The 17,705-nt window shown below is 45.4% G+C and overlaps 1 long non-coding RNA gene and 1 other non-coding gene across 3 annotated transcripts in view; one reads left to right on the top strand and one right to left on the bottom strand.

The window, feature by feature from the left end:
* Window positions 1-17,705, bottom strand: part of LOC116664395 — a 50,823-nt gene that overhangs the window by 29,225 nt on the left and 3,893 nt on the right. The window lies entirely within an intron of this gene.
* TRNAA-GGC lies at window positions 5,596-5,669 on the top strand. The gene has a single exon. It is a non-coding gene; the product is annotated as a tRNA-Ala (tRNA).

Below are 17,705 nucleotides of genomic sequence, written 5' to 3'. Positions count from 1 at the left end.
ACTTCAATTAAAAAATAAACAAATAAATAAAATAAAATTTTTTTAAAAAGATGCAGCATTTAAAAATGAAAAATGTCTCATAAATGATTTTTATATTAAATATATGCTGACACGAAAACAGTTTGGATCTACTGAGTTAAATAAAATATTGTAAAAATTAATCTCACCTGTTTAATTTTTATTTTTTTAATGCAGCTAGTAGAGAACTGCAATGTGGCCTAAGTCATATTTCTGTGGGACAGCACCAGCTAAGCTCTCGGCTGCTACACTCCGCTGATTCTCATGCAAACGCCTTCATCGTGAACACTGGGGACAATGCTTCAAGGCTTGGTTCCTAGTCCCCAGGTTCTTCTCTCTTCCACCCACGGGGAAGATTCAGCCTCAACATACTCCAAATCCTAAGGCCAATACCTCTGTTTTTGTGGCAAATATTTACCCTGGAGATGCCTCCTACTTGGGAGTGGCAGTGTAGTTTCCAAAGTGAGTAAGATGAAATTATCCACGTAAAGTCTTTGATTTCGGCATGAGGTGGTGGGTACCTGGTTTTGCATATGGCAATATGTATGCATACATGTGGGATATACTCACTAATACACAGTAGACAACAGTAAAAAAACAAAGGTTTACATAATTTTTCCACCCACTGGTAGTACTTTGACTAACCATTTGTGAGTAAGTAGCAGATATTATGGTCTTTTACTCCTGAATAGGATTTCAGCCTGTATGTCTCAAGAACAAGTTCATTCTCTCACATAATAGTTACAATTATGAAATTCAGGAAATTTAACGTTTTTTGCAATACTGGTATCTAACATGCATCCCATACTCAAATCTCCCCAGTAACATCCTTTACAGCAACTTTCTCCTAATCCGGAATGCAAACTCGGATTTCACATTGCATTTACTTGTCACGAGTCCTGAGTCTCCCCCACTCTGGACCAGTTCCTTAGTCTGCCCTCATCTTTCGTGATACTGGCATTTTTTTTTTAATATTACAGAGTAGCTATTTTATAGAGGGTTCCACCATCTGGATTTGCCTGATTGATTCCTCATTGTTAGATTTAAGTTTAAAATGTTTTGCAAATATGCAACGCTGTAACCCACCCACCGCATCCCACAGTGAGAATGGTGGCATCAGTCGGTCTTATCCTGGTGGGGGTAACTGCAATCCCTGATTGAGGTGGTACCTACCAGGTTTTCTCCTTTTTAATTATTAAGAAATCTCTGGTCTCCTTTTGTAACTGATACGTAATCTGTAGTGGGATAAGTCATCCTCACATAGCGTGAGACTTTGTATAAATACCACCTTTCCCAATTTTTACCCAGAGGTTTTAACATCCATCAGTGATTTGTGCCCTGAATTAATTTTCACTAGGACGGTTGCAAATTATTTTTAAAGACATAAAAGAGGAGGGGACCACAGGTGAAGAGTTGACTTTGCTTAAAATAAAAGCCCGGAAAATGCTGCTCCACTGTAGTAAGAAGTTTTAATCTGCAAAGCATGAATTGGGAGGAAGGTATAAAGATAGCCAAGATGTGGTCCCTGCCACCAGGACCGGTCCATGATCAGATAGGAGAGGCAAAGCAGATGCAGCACAGAGGACACACATCTCACACACACACACATACACACAGAAAAGGAGTGGCAGGGAAATGCCGAGTGAGGGGGACTTCAGGGGGAACCTAGCCACTTGGAGGTGTCCACTGCAACCTGAGTTCTGCCCGGCTCACAGGCGCTGTCTAAAGGACAATTCCCCAATGTTATGGGTTGATACGTCCCTCCCAAATTCACATGTTACAAGTCCCAACCCCCAGTACCTCGACATGTGACCTTATTTGGAGCCAGGGTCTTCATGGAGGAAACTGAGTTTTTAACTTGATTACTGAGGTCATTAGGGTGGGCCTTCATCCAAGATGACTCGTGTCCTTATTAAAAGGACACAGACACAGGAAGGAGGACTTCACTTACAACCCAAGGGGCACCTGAGGCCATCGGAGGTTGGGAGAAAGGCCTGGAACAGAGGGCCCTTCCTAGTCTCAGAATAAGACAACACAAGTCAGTTACCCAAAATGGGTGATGGTTCAGTGGTGGATGGGGTTTGCTTACCTTTCTGAGACTTAACATGATTTACTGTGCGCCAGGTGTGACGGGCCTCACCTGTCACTGCCATGGCCCAGACTGTGTCCCTGAACCCAGAACATCACAGAAGCCTTCCTGATCACCCCAGCCTGCTGCGGAAGTGATCCCTCCTTCCGCTCAATTTCTCAGCTCTATATCACTCCTCTTCCTGGGTCCCCGGCTGCCTTCCAAGGACCACCGTCCTAAAACAAAGGGAGGTGGTTAAGGAGGGAAGAGCAGAGGGGCTTGCCCTGGAGCCATGCTGTCTGAGTCTGAATCCTGGCTGTGCCCTGAACTGGCAGTGTGACCTGGCAGCTTCCTCAGCCTCTCTGTGCCTTGGTCCTAGGCTGATTGTGAGGACTGGATGGGGCCTGGCGCATAATAATCATTCAACAAATGTCAGCTATTTTTGTTAGCACTTCTCTCATCAGCTTATCTTACCTCCTTCCACTGGTCTTTGAGAGCCAGGATTTTGGCGTAGGAACAAGGAGATAGAAATCTGAGTTTAGAAAGGTTAAATAGAGCCTGAATTGGGATTAGAAGCATCAGTACAAACTCGGGATGTATTTTATCTTAAAAAACAAAAAAAACTTTATTTTTTTTTAAACTCTGTTAACTCTAGACCCACTGAAAAGGCCTAGAAACCATATCCAGCCAGTATAAACGAGCACCCAGTACCCAGGCTGTGGTCTCTAAATGCTGCTTCTCACTTAAAGAAACCAGGGATGGTTGTTGATTCCAGGTCAGGCAGGAAATGAATAAGATGATTCTGGAACATCATGTCATACAAGAAAGCAAGGCAGCTTTGAAAGATTCCTGGGTCCGGGTGAGCGGAGTCCCAGGGCGAGGTCTGGGCACTGCACTTGGAGGGGACACGTGGTGGAGGACCAGGCAGGTGGAGGAATGTGCGCTGCAATGCTGATGTCCTGTGGCCTGTGCTTTGGGCCGTGGTGCACAGCTGTGTCACAGTCCCTGTGGCCCACATAGGGCTGTGGGCCACCACCTGGAATGGTTCACCCAGAACAAGGATCTCCAGCCTGTCAAGGGGCGGAAGAGCATCCGGGGAGGGGTGGGGTGTAGCTCAGTGGTAAAGCTCATGCTTAGCATGCACAAGGTCCTGAGATCAATCCCCAAGTCCCCAGTACCTCCATCTAAAAAATAAGAAAAAAAGAAGAAAAGGGGGGGGAGGGGAGGAAGGGAAAGAAGAAGAAGGAAGAGGAGGCGGAGAAGAAGGAGGAGGAGGAAGGAGGAAAGAAGAGCATCTCAGAGCACTGTAGGACTGCGAGCTGAATGAAGTCCTAGATAAGGACCACATTCAGGTAGGGAGCCTTGAGGACATGCTGGAAACTGCCCCTAGAGATATCATGAACAGAAAGCGTGCACAGAAGAATTAATGAAGGACACAGGGTCCAATGGTTCCATCCATGAGCCATGACTGGTCCTGCCACCATGTCCACCCACCCCAGACCCACATCTGATCTGCTCAATTGCTGCTCCTGGCCCCTCCTGCACTACACAGCCACGCACATACTGGCTGCTCCTCTATGGCCAGGCACACATGAGCAGCTGGGGGCAGAGGCCAGTGAAGAGAAAGGCCATGAGGGTTCTGGCCTGCAGGCTGCATCTCTGGACGGCAGGCTTCTGCGTTGCTGGGTGCACTGCTGGGAGGAGAGTGGTCCTGGGTTGAGGTGGGGGCAGTTTGGTCTTAAGAGGGAGCAGGATTAGGGGAATGTCTTTAGGAAGGATACCTACATACCTAGTTCGAGCTCACAATGGGAAGAATTCAAAAACCTACCTGCCTTCCTTAATTTAAAACAAAAAGAAGAAGAAGAAAAGAAAGAAAGAAAAGGAAAGACTACTGTGGCCATGTCAATTTGGGACTCAGGAGCAAATCTGGAAAGATTCCTATTAACAAAAGATGGAAAATGTGAGCATCAATAAGAAAATTAATTTCACTACACTGAAACACATAAAATAAATTTAAATCCATGAATTTGTGACACTCAAGGAAAGGGGGGAAAAAAGAACGCACTGGGTCTTTCTTGGAGTATAACTAGGAATCACCTTATTAGTCTGAAAACTGGTAAATAAAGGTTAAAAAATATGTAAGTATTCATCACTGAGGGGAATGCAAAATGATACAACCACTTTGGAAATAATTTTTGGCACTATTAAGAAAGTAAAAAGAACCCACAGAAAGAGAGAAAAGGTTTACAAATCGCATATCTGACAAGGGACTTGTGTCCTGACTATATAAAGAGTTCTTACAACTCAACAACAAAAATACAAACAACCCAATTTAAAAATGGGCAAAAGAGGCAAATAGATGATTTCTTTAAGGAAAATATGCAAATGGCCAATAAGCACATAAATAAATGCTTATCATCATTAGTCGTTAGGAAAATGCAAGTCAAAAGTACAATAAGATGCCATTTCACACCACTAGGATAACTACTGTTAACAAAGACAATAACAAGTGCTGGTGAGAACGGGGAAAAACTGAAACCCACATACGTTGCTGGTGGGAATGGGTAAAATAGTACAGCCACTTTGGAAACAGTCTGGCATTCCTTAAATGGTTAAATAGAGAGTTATCATATGACCCATATACCCGACTCCAAACAAAAACCTGTGTCCACACAAAGACCTGCACACAAATATTCACGGCAGCATTAGTCAAAATAGCCAAAAGATGCAAACGACCCAAATGTCCATCAACTGACCACTGGATAAACCAAACGTGCTCTATCTAGACAATGGACTATTAGCCTTAAAAGAGAATGACACATGTTACAACATAGAGGAACCTTGAAAACATTATGCTAAGTGAAGGAAGCCAGACACAAAAGGTCACATACCACATGATTCCATATATATGAAATGTTTAAAACAGGAAAATCTATAAAAATAGAAAGTGGATTAGTGTTTGCCAGGGGCTTTGGGGAGGAGAGCATGACTGATTGCTAATGGGTATGTGATTTCTTTATGGGATGATGAAAATGTTCTGAAATTAGATGGTGCTGATGGTTATGCAATCTTGTGGATATACTAAAAATCAGTGTACACTTTAACTGGGTAAACTGTATGGGATATGTGAATTATATTGTGATAAAGCAATTTTTCAAATTTATCTTTAAAGACACCCCAAGAACATTATTGAAAAAGTGACCTTGAATAAACCCCTTAAGCTCTCTGTGCCTCAGTTTCCTCATCTATCAATTGGGGTAATAATAATAATAACACCCCCCTCTGAGGGCTATTTGGAGGAGTCAATGAGATTATAAACACAAGGCCTCTGGCAAATACCTTGTTTATTTAAGTGCCCAATGAATGGCAGCTTTTACTAACTCCATGGGTCATTTCAGACCCCTGGCACTGGGGGACCAGAACCTGTGGGGATGGAGGAAAGAGGAAGACCAGTTCCTTCCCCAGAGGAGCTTATACAAAGAGGATAAAAGAAGATGAATGTAGGGGGTGGGAGCATATAGCTCAGGGGTAGAGCGTGTGCTTGGCATGCACAAGGTCCTGGGTTCAATCCCCAGTGCCTCCATTAAAACAAATAAACTGAATTATCTCCTTGTTTCAAAATTTTTTTTAAAAAAGAAAAATCTGAATGAATATGAATGTAGTTAGCAGAAAATGCCATGTGACACATGCTGGAGTCGGGACGGAGCCCTCAGGCACAGCAGAAGGGTTTGCTGGGTGACTCATCTGAGCAAACTGATGTACCAGCAGAGGGCCGGTGGCTCAAGAGCAACAGTACAGAGTGTTTCTCCCAACCAGAGAGGCCATGGGACGTCGGCCGCGCCATTATTTTACGTGTACAAGGAAAGACCAATGTGCTGCCAGTTGAACTACGGCTCACCATAGGCATAAGTCAAACCCTAACATCGGATCTATTTGCACACGAATAACAAAAAAGTGCATCTCAGAATTGATGAAATACCGTGAATGCCAAGGTCTTATTCTGAGTGGCCTCCTAGCTCTACAGCAATTCTGGGAGAGGCACAGCCACTGAGGTCCATCCCAACTCGCTCTAAGATTCATCAAGCTCCCAGTGGTGGCCCTGAACTCTGACCTCACTCTAGACCCAAGCCGGACCCAAGTAGACCCTGTAACCCTAACCCCAAAGGGATGCTGAATGCTGCCACCAGTGCCATTGTCAGCCGTAACTCTGCCCCAGCTCTAGCAGGTGTGGCTTTATTCCCATTTTAGTGCAGCGAGTCTGAATCGAACTTCAGGGGGTTCATCCACAATCTTATGGCTTCAAGTGGCAGAGGGGACACCTGAACCCAGGTCAGTCTGACTCAGAAATCTGTGGACTTTCCACCCTCTAGGGGACCTGAGCCCACGAGAGAGAAGGAAATGCAAACTGCTACGTGGGCTGGGGGTGAGCCCCGATGGGGTGCAGACTCCACTGGACCCTGGGGAGTGGATAACTGACTCAAACTGGAAGGTGTTTCTTTGGTGTTTCAGGGAACTCGTTACTTACACAAAGTTTTTGGAGCCAGGATCAGAGAGCCAAGCTACTCAACAGGGTCCCCTCCAGCAGAAACCCCCTCAGAGAGGTGCAGGGAAGGCTGCGGGGGACCCACCCGTCATTACCCCAGCCCAGGAGGCCAGTGGTCAGCAACTTCTCACAGAGGGCCTGCTGCTCAGCAGAAAGCTCCCCATGTCCCAAGCCATAAGTGGCATTACCTGGATTTCCAGCACATTCTTCCATTGCTGGAAGCAGGCTTGCTGGGCCGGATTCCCAGCTCTGGGCAGTTGGCCTGGTTGTCAGTTGGCCTGTGCCATCCGGCTCCCAGGCCCAGGTGGGCACTCCAGCCCCGCACAGCCCTCTTGCAAAGAGGAAGAGAGCTAATGGGATTTGGCCACATCCCACACCTGGGGTCAGCCCAGCTTCTTCACGCTCCTCTCTCCCTAAGTCATGCAAAGGGGGAGGGTGGGGACACCGCCTGGGGCAATTTACAAAGTGCTGCCACCAACCCTTTCTCAGCTAGGCTCAGCAGAGCCCATGGGATGCAGAAAGGTCTAGAAGGCAGCCAGCTGCTCTCATCTATTCAGAGTCAGGCACCTGGGTCAAATCCTGGTTTCACCTGTTCACCGTCTTTCTCTCTCTTTTTTAATTGAACTATAGTTGATTTACATGTTGTATTAATTTCTGGTGCACAGCATAGTGATTCAGTTATATACATGTATACATATTCTTTTTCATAGTAGGTTATTACCAGATACTGAATATAGCTCCCTGTGCTCTACAGTAGGACCTTGTTTCTTATCTATTTTATATACAGTAGTTTGTATTGGCTAATCCCAAACTCTTAATTTATCCCTCCTCCTCCTTCCCCTTTGGTAAGTGTAACTTTGTTTTCTAGGTCTATGAGTCTGCTTCTATTTTGTAAATAAGTTCATTTGTGTCATTTTTTTCAGATTCCACATATAAGTGATGTCATATGATATTTGTCTTTCTCTGTATGACTTACTTCACTTAGTATAATCTCCAGATCTGTCCATGTTACTGCAAATGGCATTATTTTATTCTTTCTTGTGGCTGAGTAGTATCCCATTGTATAAATATACCACAACTTCTTTACCCAGTCATCTGTTAATGGACATTTAGGTTGTTTCCATGTCTTGGCTATTGTAAGTTGTGCTGCTATGAACATTGGGGTGCATGTACCTTTTTGAATTAGAGTTCCCTCTAGATATATGCCCAGAAGTGGGATTGGCGGATCATACGATAACTCTACTTATAGTTTTTTATGGAATCTCCATTCTGTTTTCCATCATGGCTGCACCAAACTACATTCCCACCAACAGTGTAAGAGGGCTCCCTTTTTTCCACACCCTCTCTAGCATTTATCGTTTGTGGATTTCTTAGTGATGGCCATTCTGACCAGAGTGAGGTGATACATCATTTCACCATATCTCTTAATTAACTCCACCATGGTGTGCTAAGCACCAGGTTACGATTTCACGGGTGTCTGTGCAAACAAAGCCACTTAGCGCCTTCATTCTTAGGTGATGAGATCTTGAGGCTTATGTCTCCATAGATCACACTCTCATGTGCACGTAAAGAAAAATATAAGCAACATAAAGTGTCTTCCTCTACCTACAGAGTCCAACTTCTGTGAATTACTTAGGCCCGTGTGTTTCCACGTCGCATCATCCTCCAGGCCATCATGCTCGCTAAAGCCACTCACAGTTAGCTTCTTTAGTCCCCACAATTTATGTGGCTAGGGCTACTCGGAGCTCCATATTATAGACGGAAAAACCGGGCATCAGGGGAGGTCAAAACACCTGGCCAAGCAAACTAACAGATGAAAGTCTTGGTGACTTGAAAGCCCTCGCTGGAAATTTCCATCCTACGGCAACTCCTCCTCGCCTCCCTGGGTGTGGAGTGGAAAGAACACAGGCTTTGGGCAGATTTGGGTTTGCATGATACTCCTGCTACTTTCTTACCATCTGTGTGATCACTTAATGTCCTCATGTGCATGTGGAGATACTAATGCAAGATAAAAGGGCTTTCAAAGATATTGCAGATAAGGAAATACTATCAAGATTCTCTTTATCTTTCTTCTTCCCTTGAAGAGGACCTCGGTAATGTTCTGAGTCGAACTGCGTATCTGGACAACGACTTGGAAACGAGAAGTGTTTAGGGCCCTGGTAAATGCTAAATCTAAACACTCAGGGTGCCTTCCCAGATCTGCCTCTGTAGGAGCACAGGTGTCTTGCTTCCTGCCCCTCCTGTCTAGGCCAGAAAGCCTCCTTTGGCTGAGCGTTAGGGACTTGCACCTACGTTAACTTCTGCTCCATGTAATGACACTCTGAAAGTTGTCCTAACGAGCAATCTTACACAGGTGAACTGAGGCCCAGATGCCCTAATAACTTGCCCTGTCACCCCAGTTATCTTGCTCTGAGTTGGTGAAACTGGGATTTGAGCCCTGGTCTGAGTATGATGGCTGGTCCAAGATTTCATGGCAACAAAGTCACATTCCTCAGGATTGTCAGCAGACTGACACCTTCCCCGATGGAAGATTGAGTGGGCTCACTAGAAGAACCTCTAGCAGGGTCTATGAATCCGTATATCTAAAAATCAAATGTGATTAATCTACACTTGAGTTATAAGTCTCTGTGACTCCTAGTAACTCAGACATTGCTCTGTTCACTGCAACACTTTGAACTGTGACAAAAATCTCCTGCTCCTGTCCGCTGCACCAAGCAGCTAAGATCCCCTGTTTTATTTCCTCCTTAGCTATAGCTTTTTATTGCTAGCAATCTGTTTTGAATGTCAGCTCCGTGAGGTCAGGGACTTTTTCACATTCATCACTTTTTTCTAGCACGTAGCACAGTGCCTAGTGCATAAAAAGTAAACGATGAATATTTGTTGAATGAGTACAATGCAAATATGAATTTGAAAAATCAGAATGTTAATTTCAGGCTTTATAATAGCAATTCCTTTGTCATTAATTCAATTTCCTTTAAACTATTTTTAGCTCAGTTCCACAAATATCCACTGAGCATCTACGTTAGGTACCAAGAGACAAAGATGATTGTAATTTTAATTATGATCACACCCACCCCTACTTGTTCCTCAAGAATTAAGAGGTACACACTTGAAAAAAAAAAGTCAAACTTTTGAATGTGTATAGCCTTTAACCAAATAACTGCACTCCCGGGGATATGTTCTAAGAAGATAATCTGACACACACATGCAGATGTGTGGCACAAACAGCAAAACTTAGCATTTTATATCCAATAAAATGTGTGTCCTTAAAAAAAACAATTAAGAGGTACACAAAGACTGGGGTCCCCACCATAGAGATGAGAAGGAGAAGTGATTTACACATACGAGGGGGCAAGTCTGGAGACTCAGATCCAGTCTTTAGACTTTAAACCTGTAATTTGTCCACTTGGAACCCTCCCCTCCTCCCCACATCCCCAGCTGCTGTCCAGGAAGCCAGGGGACTAAGTCATTAGCAAGGGGGACTCATTTCCAAGCATTCTGTTTGCCTGTGATGAGGTGTTAGTTGAGGAAATGAAGATGGGGGAGTGGGTGGCAGGCGGGTCTCATCTCAAGGTGTGTGTTTGGCCTCCGTGCTGTTTCTCTCTAACGCTGCCTGTGCAGAGCAGGAAAGGTGTTTCATGTCTTGGAGATACTGGGCATGGATATATATTTAATTTTAATGTCACCTGTAAAACATGAATTCTGTGTCTTTGTGCAAAATCAAAACATCAGCGATAAGGCTTAATTCCTCTTTGATCATTAGCCCCCAACCCAGCCCCTCCTACAAAGAGGGGACCACAACTGTGAGTTTTACAGTGGACATTCCTGATCTTTTTTCCTGCATTTATACTTATTTCTCAAACAAGATACAGACTCACCATGTTCCAGACATTGTTCTAACTGCCTTCCAAATATTAACACAAGTATATTTATGAAGCCCTAGAAAATAGTGCTGGGTTATGTATATGTAATACACACACATACACACGCACACACGCACACAGTCATACCACGCGGAAGTCCCAAGACTTGTCTCTGTCCCTCTACAATCCATCCTGGAGATCCTTCCATGTCACTTACATGTGCATTACCTGATTCTCTTCAGTGGCCATGGGGTTTCCACTATGAGTTTGTGCTGGTTACTTAATGAGTACCTACTGGTGAATGTTTAGGTTGTTCCTAATGAGTTTCATCATCTTTCATGAACATCCGTCCACAGACCTTGTGTATAGTAAGAGTGGAGGGGATTTCTAGGGTAAATCTACTAAGGAAGGGATCTTAAAATCTTAACCCTTAGTTAATCTATGAATAATATATGCTTCACCCAAACAGGCTTGAGGCAGTGTCCTTAAACCTGTCAGTAGGTGGTGGGGGAAGGAGAGAGAGGGTGTGGGTTTCAGCTGAACTCTGACCTAAAAACTGGCCCCTTCCCCAAGCTTCTGTGGGAGGCAGAGATGGGCTGAGGGCTACCTCTCCCTGGAGAGATAGGCGTGTACAGTTTTGTGGGAGGACCTCACCCTCCCAGCAAGTGGTCCCTCAGCTTTTCAGACTCATCACAGCTGGAAGTCACCTTGATTTTGACCCAAGCAGAGTTGGAGTGGCTTGTTACTTGAAGGAGCCAAAGGCCAGGCTTCACTACCCGGGGTCTGGTAGGTGGGAGCCCCAGGGCTACTGGGAGGCCCAGCCAGCGAGTAATTAGACTTCTCTGGCCCTCAGTTTCCTCATCAGGAAAGCTGCTACCAGTTCCTGCCCTGTGTCCCCTCCCCCATTGCTTTAACTTGAGAATCAAATGAAGTAGCGAAGAACTGTGATTCCTAAGTGAAGCACCATTTTCCTTGGAAATCTCCCAGGATAGGATTTCAGCCTCGCTATCTAAACTGCTCCAGATAGTTAGGCTTCCTTGTCCCTTGATGCATAACTTCCGTCATTATTTTTGTGTGGAGGAGAGCTAGGGGCCTTAATGGTAAAAGCCCCTTAATGTGCTCAGGCCTGGAAGCCCGCAAGTGCTCCCGCGCTGTGTGATGAATGCTCACCACGCGCCCTCACAACTCCCGAGAAGGAGGTCAGCCCATCCCCATTTTACAGAGTCGAAGACTGAGTCACAGAGAGGTTACAGGGCTTCTCTGATTCACACAGCTTGTAGGCACCAGAGCTGCAAGTCAGATGAATAACAGAGCCTGGACTTGTAGCCGCCACGCCACCCACAGGGCCAGCGGCTCAGACTCCTCTCCCAGGCTGCCACCATGGGGGTTAGAAGTTCTGGAATCAGACGGCGGTGGCTGAGCTTTGCCAGTGCTCCACGTTACTCTCTCGCCAGATGCACTGCCAGTGTTGGAGTTCCACCATTGGAATCCTTCTTTTCATCGGGCCAAGCAATGATCTTTCCTTGATTGGCTTTGTCAGCGTGGAGAGGCAGGGAGTGGGAACTAGGGTCTTAAAAATAGGACCCCCAAAGTTGGAGGAGGATCCCCCAACAATGTATGTCACTGCTTAGGTATCTAAGAGACAGCCTTTTTCAACTACCCAAGGCCAGGAGGAAAGCATCTTGGAAGCTCTGCTCCCACACCCCTATGTGGCCTGGAGCTAGCTGGAGGTGTCCGACCTGGGACCACACGGGCAGGGTCAGCATCGATCAACTCCGTATCTCCCACCAGCGACCCCAGGCCTTGGTGCGGTGGGTGTGCCCCTTTCTGCCCCTCACAGGCTGTACTACTGGGAAACCAGGATGTGTCTTCCCTGAACGGAGCCAGAACTCAGGTTAATGTTGGATAGCGGCAGGTGTCTGAGCCGACAGGGAACCTGCAGTTTGTTTCTTGATTGCTCCATTTCACAGATGGGAAAAGGAAGGCTCCCGTGGGGACATAACCCAGGCAGGTCTGGGGAGTCCTCATGCTATCTTCATTCAGGATCCACCTGGACGACTATGGCACCCTCCATCTTGGTGTGCCAGCCCTCGGGTTCAAAGGTGACACTCACCCTGCCTGTGTACACAGGTGTGGCTGAAGGGACGCGAGGCAGACTGATCACTCCTACGTGCATGCTAGCTGCGAGATGACCCCAGCCAGCTTGGGGGGAACTGCTCGACCTACAGATGGACAGACCCTCTCCCTCCTCTTCTTTCATTTGTTTCAGGAGAGCACCCACTGTGGTTAATTAACACTGTCCTGCTAACAATCTTGGGCCTGGAATTTAAGGAGATCTAGAAGCTGGAAGGTGGGGTGGGGGACAAAGGAGAAGACGAACTCTTTCCTTACACAAAGAGTTATTTAGCACACCCACCGCACCAAGGCCTGGGGTCGCTGGTGGGAGATACGGAGTTGATCGATGCTGACCCTGCCCATGTGGTCCCAGGTCGGACACCTCCAACTCCAAGAGGGCTAGTTCTGGAACACAGAAAGGTCCCAGTGATTCCCCCCAGGTCTTCAGAGTAGTAGAGGCAGTGTCCACACAGCCGGACAGGGAAGCCAGTGTGGACATGCACAGCTAGCAGGAAGAGAGAACAGAGTCGCAAAGGCACAGAGATGGAGCGGCACAGAGCGGGAGCCCTCCACGTGGCTACAGCCCCAACAGACAACGGGGTCAGGAAGGCAGGAAAGTTACTTGGCGACAGGAAGCAAAAGGATTTGCTTGCCCAGCTAAGGAGCCGAGCATTTCAGTTGTTTTACAAAAGCTGGTGTACTTTGGGAGCAAGAGGGTAGCTCTGGAGCTACACAGAGTGAGTTCGAATCCAGACCTCAGCTGGAAGACCTCGGGCAGATAATGACCCTACCTGGTCTTGGTGTCTTACCTGTAATGGGACGGGAACAGAGTCCACCTCCCAGGAGAATAGTGACCATCCACAGAGCACACAGAGATGGAAATCTCCTTGACCCTACCCTTGGGACCAGACCCTCAGAATTTTGTGCCAGGCCCATTTGCTCCACTTTCTACAGCTGACCATGGCGAGGGTCTATGGCTTGATGCCCCAGGAGGTAGATGTCTGCGCTCACTTAGAACACAAACCCACGGAAAGGCAATTTGTTACTAGGTCGGGAGGCTCATTCAGCCCCAACAAAGATCCAAGGGGTGAGATTTCACGGTGACTCCAGCTCTGTGGGCGAGAAATATTCAATAAGGAACTTCCCTGAAATATAGAGGGGTGGGCATTCGCCACACATATTCAATATCCATTTTTCATCATACGTGCCGGAATCCCTCTGCCAAGCAGGGTTGCTTTTCAAAGCAACTTACTCTGCTGCTGCTCTTTTATTGAAGGACTTGAACGGTGAATGAGTTATTTTCAAAATTATTTTAACTCAAACATTCACTGGATCACCCCAGTCTAGTTTAACTTGGAAAGCTACTTTTTGAGGGTTTTTTTTGGGGGGGAGGGGGGGAAGGGCCACGGCTTAAATCAGAATGTGGATAGTATTATCAAAAACTTATGTTCCCGTCTCGTAGTCAACTGGAGGTACTTTGAGTCCAAATAATTTCAGAATTCTAGAGTTTGGGAGAAAGTATTGTCATTAGTTGGGCATGAACATGTTTTGACGTCATCATTTCACTTGCAAATATTGTGTTGACCTAGCAGGCAGAAAATGACTCTATCTACAAACCTTTGAGAGGGGAGTGAAATGTTCTTTGGGGACCTGTTTAAAAGAAAAAACCTGTGAGGTATCATGTAGACAAGAGGGGGTCTTTTCAGTTCAGCTGTCCGGTGTTTGGCTCATAGACCGAATTCCCGAAGATCTCTTTACTGTGAATAGACCATTGCCCCCACCACCCGCATAATACATACATTGCAAACAACCCAACGGCATGGGAGATGGACTTGCGATTTTCAACCCAAGACCTTCTGGTCTGCAGGAAGAATTTTACTGCTAAGTGAAACCAAATCTGCATGGTGGACCAAGCATTATTCAGCTTTCGTCCCTGGCTGCAGGTAGACACCCCAGACATGAAAATGCACGCAAACTCCAGAAAGGAGGTGGCGAGGGAGTTGGTATTGGGACTGACCGGCTCAGATATGATTGAGCGTGCGAAGTGAAGGAGTAAAGGGCTGTGGGGGAGAGGGGGTCTTAAATATGAGTACTCACAGAAGGTAGTAGATTCCAAAATTCCTGATCTCCTGGCTAAGAAAAGACAATGAAAGCCCTAACACAAATCAAACAAATTGAAAGTTGAGGTTGTTCCTGAGAATTCTCCTCCTTTTTTCCCCTGCTATTTCAGAGTGGAGAAGTCCTGGTCTGAATTGTCCAGACAGGCTGGTAAGTGCTCAGGCCCCTCTGCCCAAGGGCAAGGCCAAGATACAGTTGAGTTATAGCATCAGATTCTTTGGATGGTAGGATTGAGCAGGTGACACGACCTGTGACCCCTGAAAGTGGCTTTTTTGTTTGTTTGTTTCCATTTCCCATTACTCTGCCTGACCATTGAAACTTCAGAAGCCTTAATTTCTACACATAAGCAGTGGGCAAGAAAGTCTTGGCTGCTTCTTAAAAAAGCAGACAGGAATTAATGGGCCCAAGTAAATGCCCTTTCAGGAGTTGAGAAAACTATTCACAGCCACGGACCAACAGAGATGCTGGAGCAAGTCCGAGCACCTCCAGTGACTACTCTGAAGGACAAGACACATCTGGGAACGTGCTTGTTAGTTTCCTTACTGTGATGTTTAAAAAGAATCAGCAAAGCTATCTCATATGCATTTCAAATCCAGCTCTTCAGATAACATACCAGCAAATGACCATTCTACCAAGTTCTCTTTAAAAAGATGAAATACAATAACAAAGCCCCATAGTACACATATCTCCACTGACACTAACCTTTCTAGATCCACAGTTTTATCCGTGTAACGTGGCCACCCAAGCATGGCTGTCTTTTCCTATAATTTTCAGTTTATTTTGTAATATTCTTTCCTTCAAAAAAAAAAAGCCCCCTCAATTTCCCAAATTATCTTTTAAGTATTAAGTGTCTCTCTTTTACCCAAAATACACATCTTGCCTAGCTAACTTTGATCACAAACACATTTTGGGGGTAAGTTTCTCAAAGTTAAGAAGCTAAAAGCTACGGAACTATTTTATTAGTAAATCAACTGTTTTTCCAAGGACTTTAAAACTATGGCAAACGAAAAAAAATTACCCTTATTCATTTCAAAACAGACAGAAAGGTTAGACAGGAATGTAGAAGGCTTAGAAAAAACAAACAAACAAAAAATCGCTCGGTGCCTTCTTTATGTCGTGAAATATGTCCCTTTCTTTCTGGTTTGCTGACCACAATATGATGTGTTGGAATGCATAAAAAATGTAAATACCTCCTCCAGTCTCTCTCGGTGAGTCTTTTTCTTAATTACATTTCCCCCAGCATGATCTTCTATATAAAGAGGATCTCAGTTTGCTCTGAAAGCTCAACTGTGTACAAAGAAACAGGTCTCCCTCCATTGCCTCCGGAGTGTTCTATTTCCCCCCAGTTCCTCTAAAACCTCACAGAAGGGGTGATGTCTCTCAGAAAGTCTGTATATGACAAAGCTGACTTGCAGTATAAATACGGGCAGGACCCAGGACCCGGAGAGGGGAAGGAACAGCGTTCGTCCTGCCACTGCACGCAGGAAGTCAATGTGTGGCCCCGTCTAGCACTAGGGTGATCCACCTTCCAATCCACATTCCAACACTGATTTATGGGAGACGGATATATTAGCAACAAATGGGTTTATGCAGATTCATCTGCTTCAGGAATCCTGGCAGCCCAGAGTGGTCTCCAAACTGCCCTGCCCCGGGCTTCACAGCCCCCAGCCAGAGCCTCCCACCCAGAAAAACCCCCTTGCCATTTGTGTTCAACGGTTTTGTGCTCAGGATGCTTCTCTTTGGAGACTGAGTGATTTTTTTTGCATCTTAATGGGTTCTGTGACACGGAGTCATTTCGCTGGTAAAATCCTGGAATGATACCTAGATCTTTAACACCTATTTGTGTGTTGGACTAAGACAAGCATTTAATGACATGCCAGTCAGTCTCAGCCCTGCTTAAGTGTTCCCTCAGACGGGCTGGCTTAAAGAAAGATGACAGAAAATGTTCTTTAATAACCATGGTTTATTCATTTCTTTCAGATAGTAAGTGGCACGTTCTCACCTCATTTGCAGCTTTTAATCCCAAATGGACATTGCTTTTGAAATATCCCCTTTCTTTCTTTCTTGCCTTCCTTTTTTTTTTTTTCCTCCCTGAGGCTGCCACTTGAAAGTTGAAATCTAGCAAGAATGTAATGGTAGGTGCCAGCTTTCTGAATTACAGGGTGACTGCCTGAGCTGATCCTAAAAAGCAAGTGTCTTTTTTATGCCGCATAAAAGGCTGAAATGTTTACATATCAAAAGGCTATAGGCCAATTTCTGTCAAAATTACACATGAAGTTAAGCAGTACAAGCAATTTATTTAAACACTAGTCATTGTAGAAAAATTCCAAACCATATGCTCTTTTAGCAGTTTTTCACAAATGCATTTGACCCATGACTTGGCTAGACATACAAGCTTCATAATTTACTCTAAATTTCAAATCCCCTTGACGTTTAAATAAAAGATCTTCATTAATGAGGTTTACATGAATGAAAACTTTAGAAGCTGATATCGGTTAGCGAGGGGCTTCGCGAACAGTCTGTGCAATCGCTCTCATTTTCAAATGACTGACTTTGCTAATCATTTCAAGAGAAAGTTCCACGGAGAACAAATTATCGTCATTTGCATTCTGTGATTTGCAAAAGCAACGGTGCAGTCACTTTGAAACAAACTTTGGTAAATAATTCAGCTGAAAGCGGATTTCTGCAACCCTGGAAAATTGGAGCTATTTTTTTCCCCCTGATGCCTTGGGAATGCGTCATTTTTCGACACCCTCTTCTTCTCCCCCAGTGTTATGAGTTTTCCTAACACCTTGATTATTTTGTCCTCAGGGGCTACGTGGGTTTATTTGGAATGTTCCAAAACCTCTAGCAGAATTCAGCTAGTAAGCGTCTCTAAGTCCTGCTGAAATGCGGGAGACCCAGCCCCCCCAAGCGCTGCCCCTTAGTGGGGTGGCATTTTGCGTGGTGTTCAACTCCATCCACTCAATCTCACCCGGAA

Source organism: Camelus ferus, chromosome 6, assembly GCF_009834535.1.
Source record: "Camelus ferus isolate YT-003-E chromosome 6, BCGSAC_Cfer_1.0, whole genome shotgun sequence".
NCBI classification, from domain to species: Eukaryota; Metazoa; Chordata; class Mammalia; order Artiodactyla; family Camelidae; genus Camelus; species Camelus ferus.
Note: the sequence above shows the minus strand (reverse complement) of the source record. Positions and strands in the feature narration are given on the sequence as shown.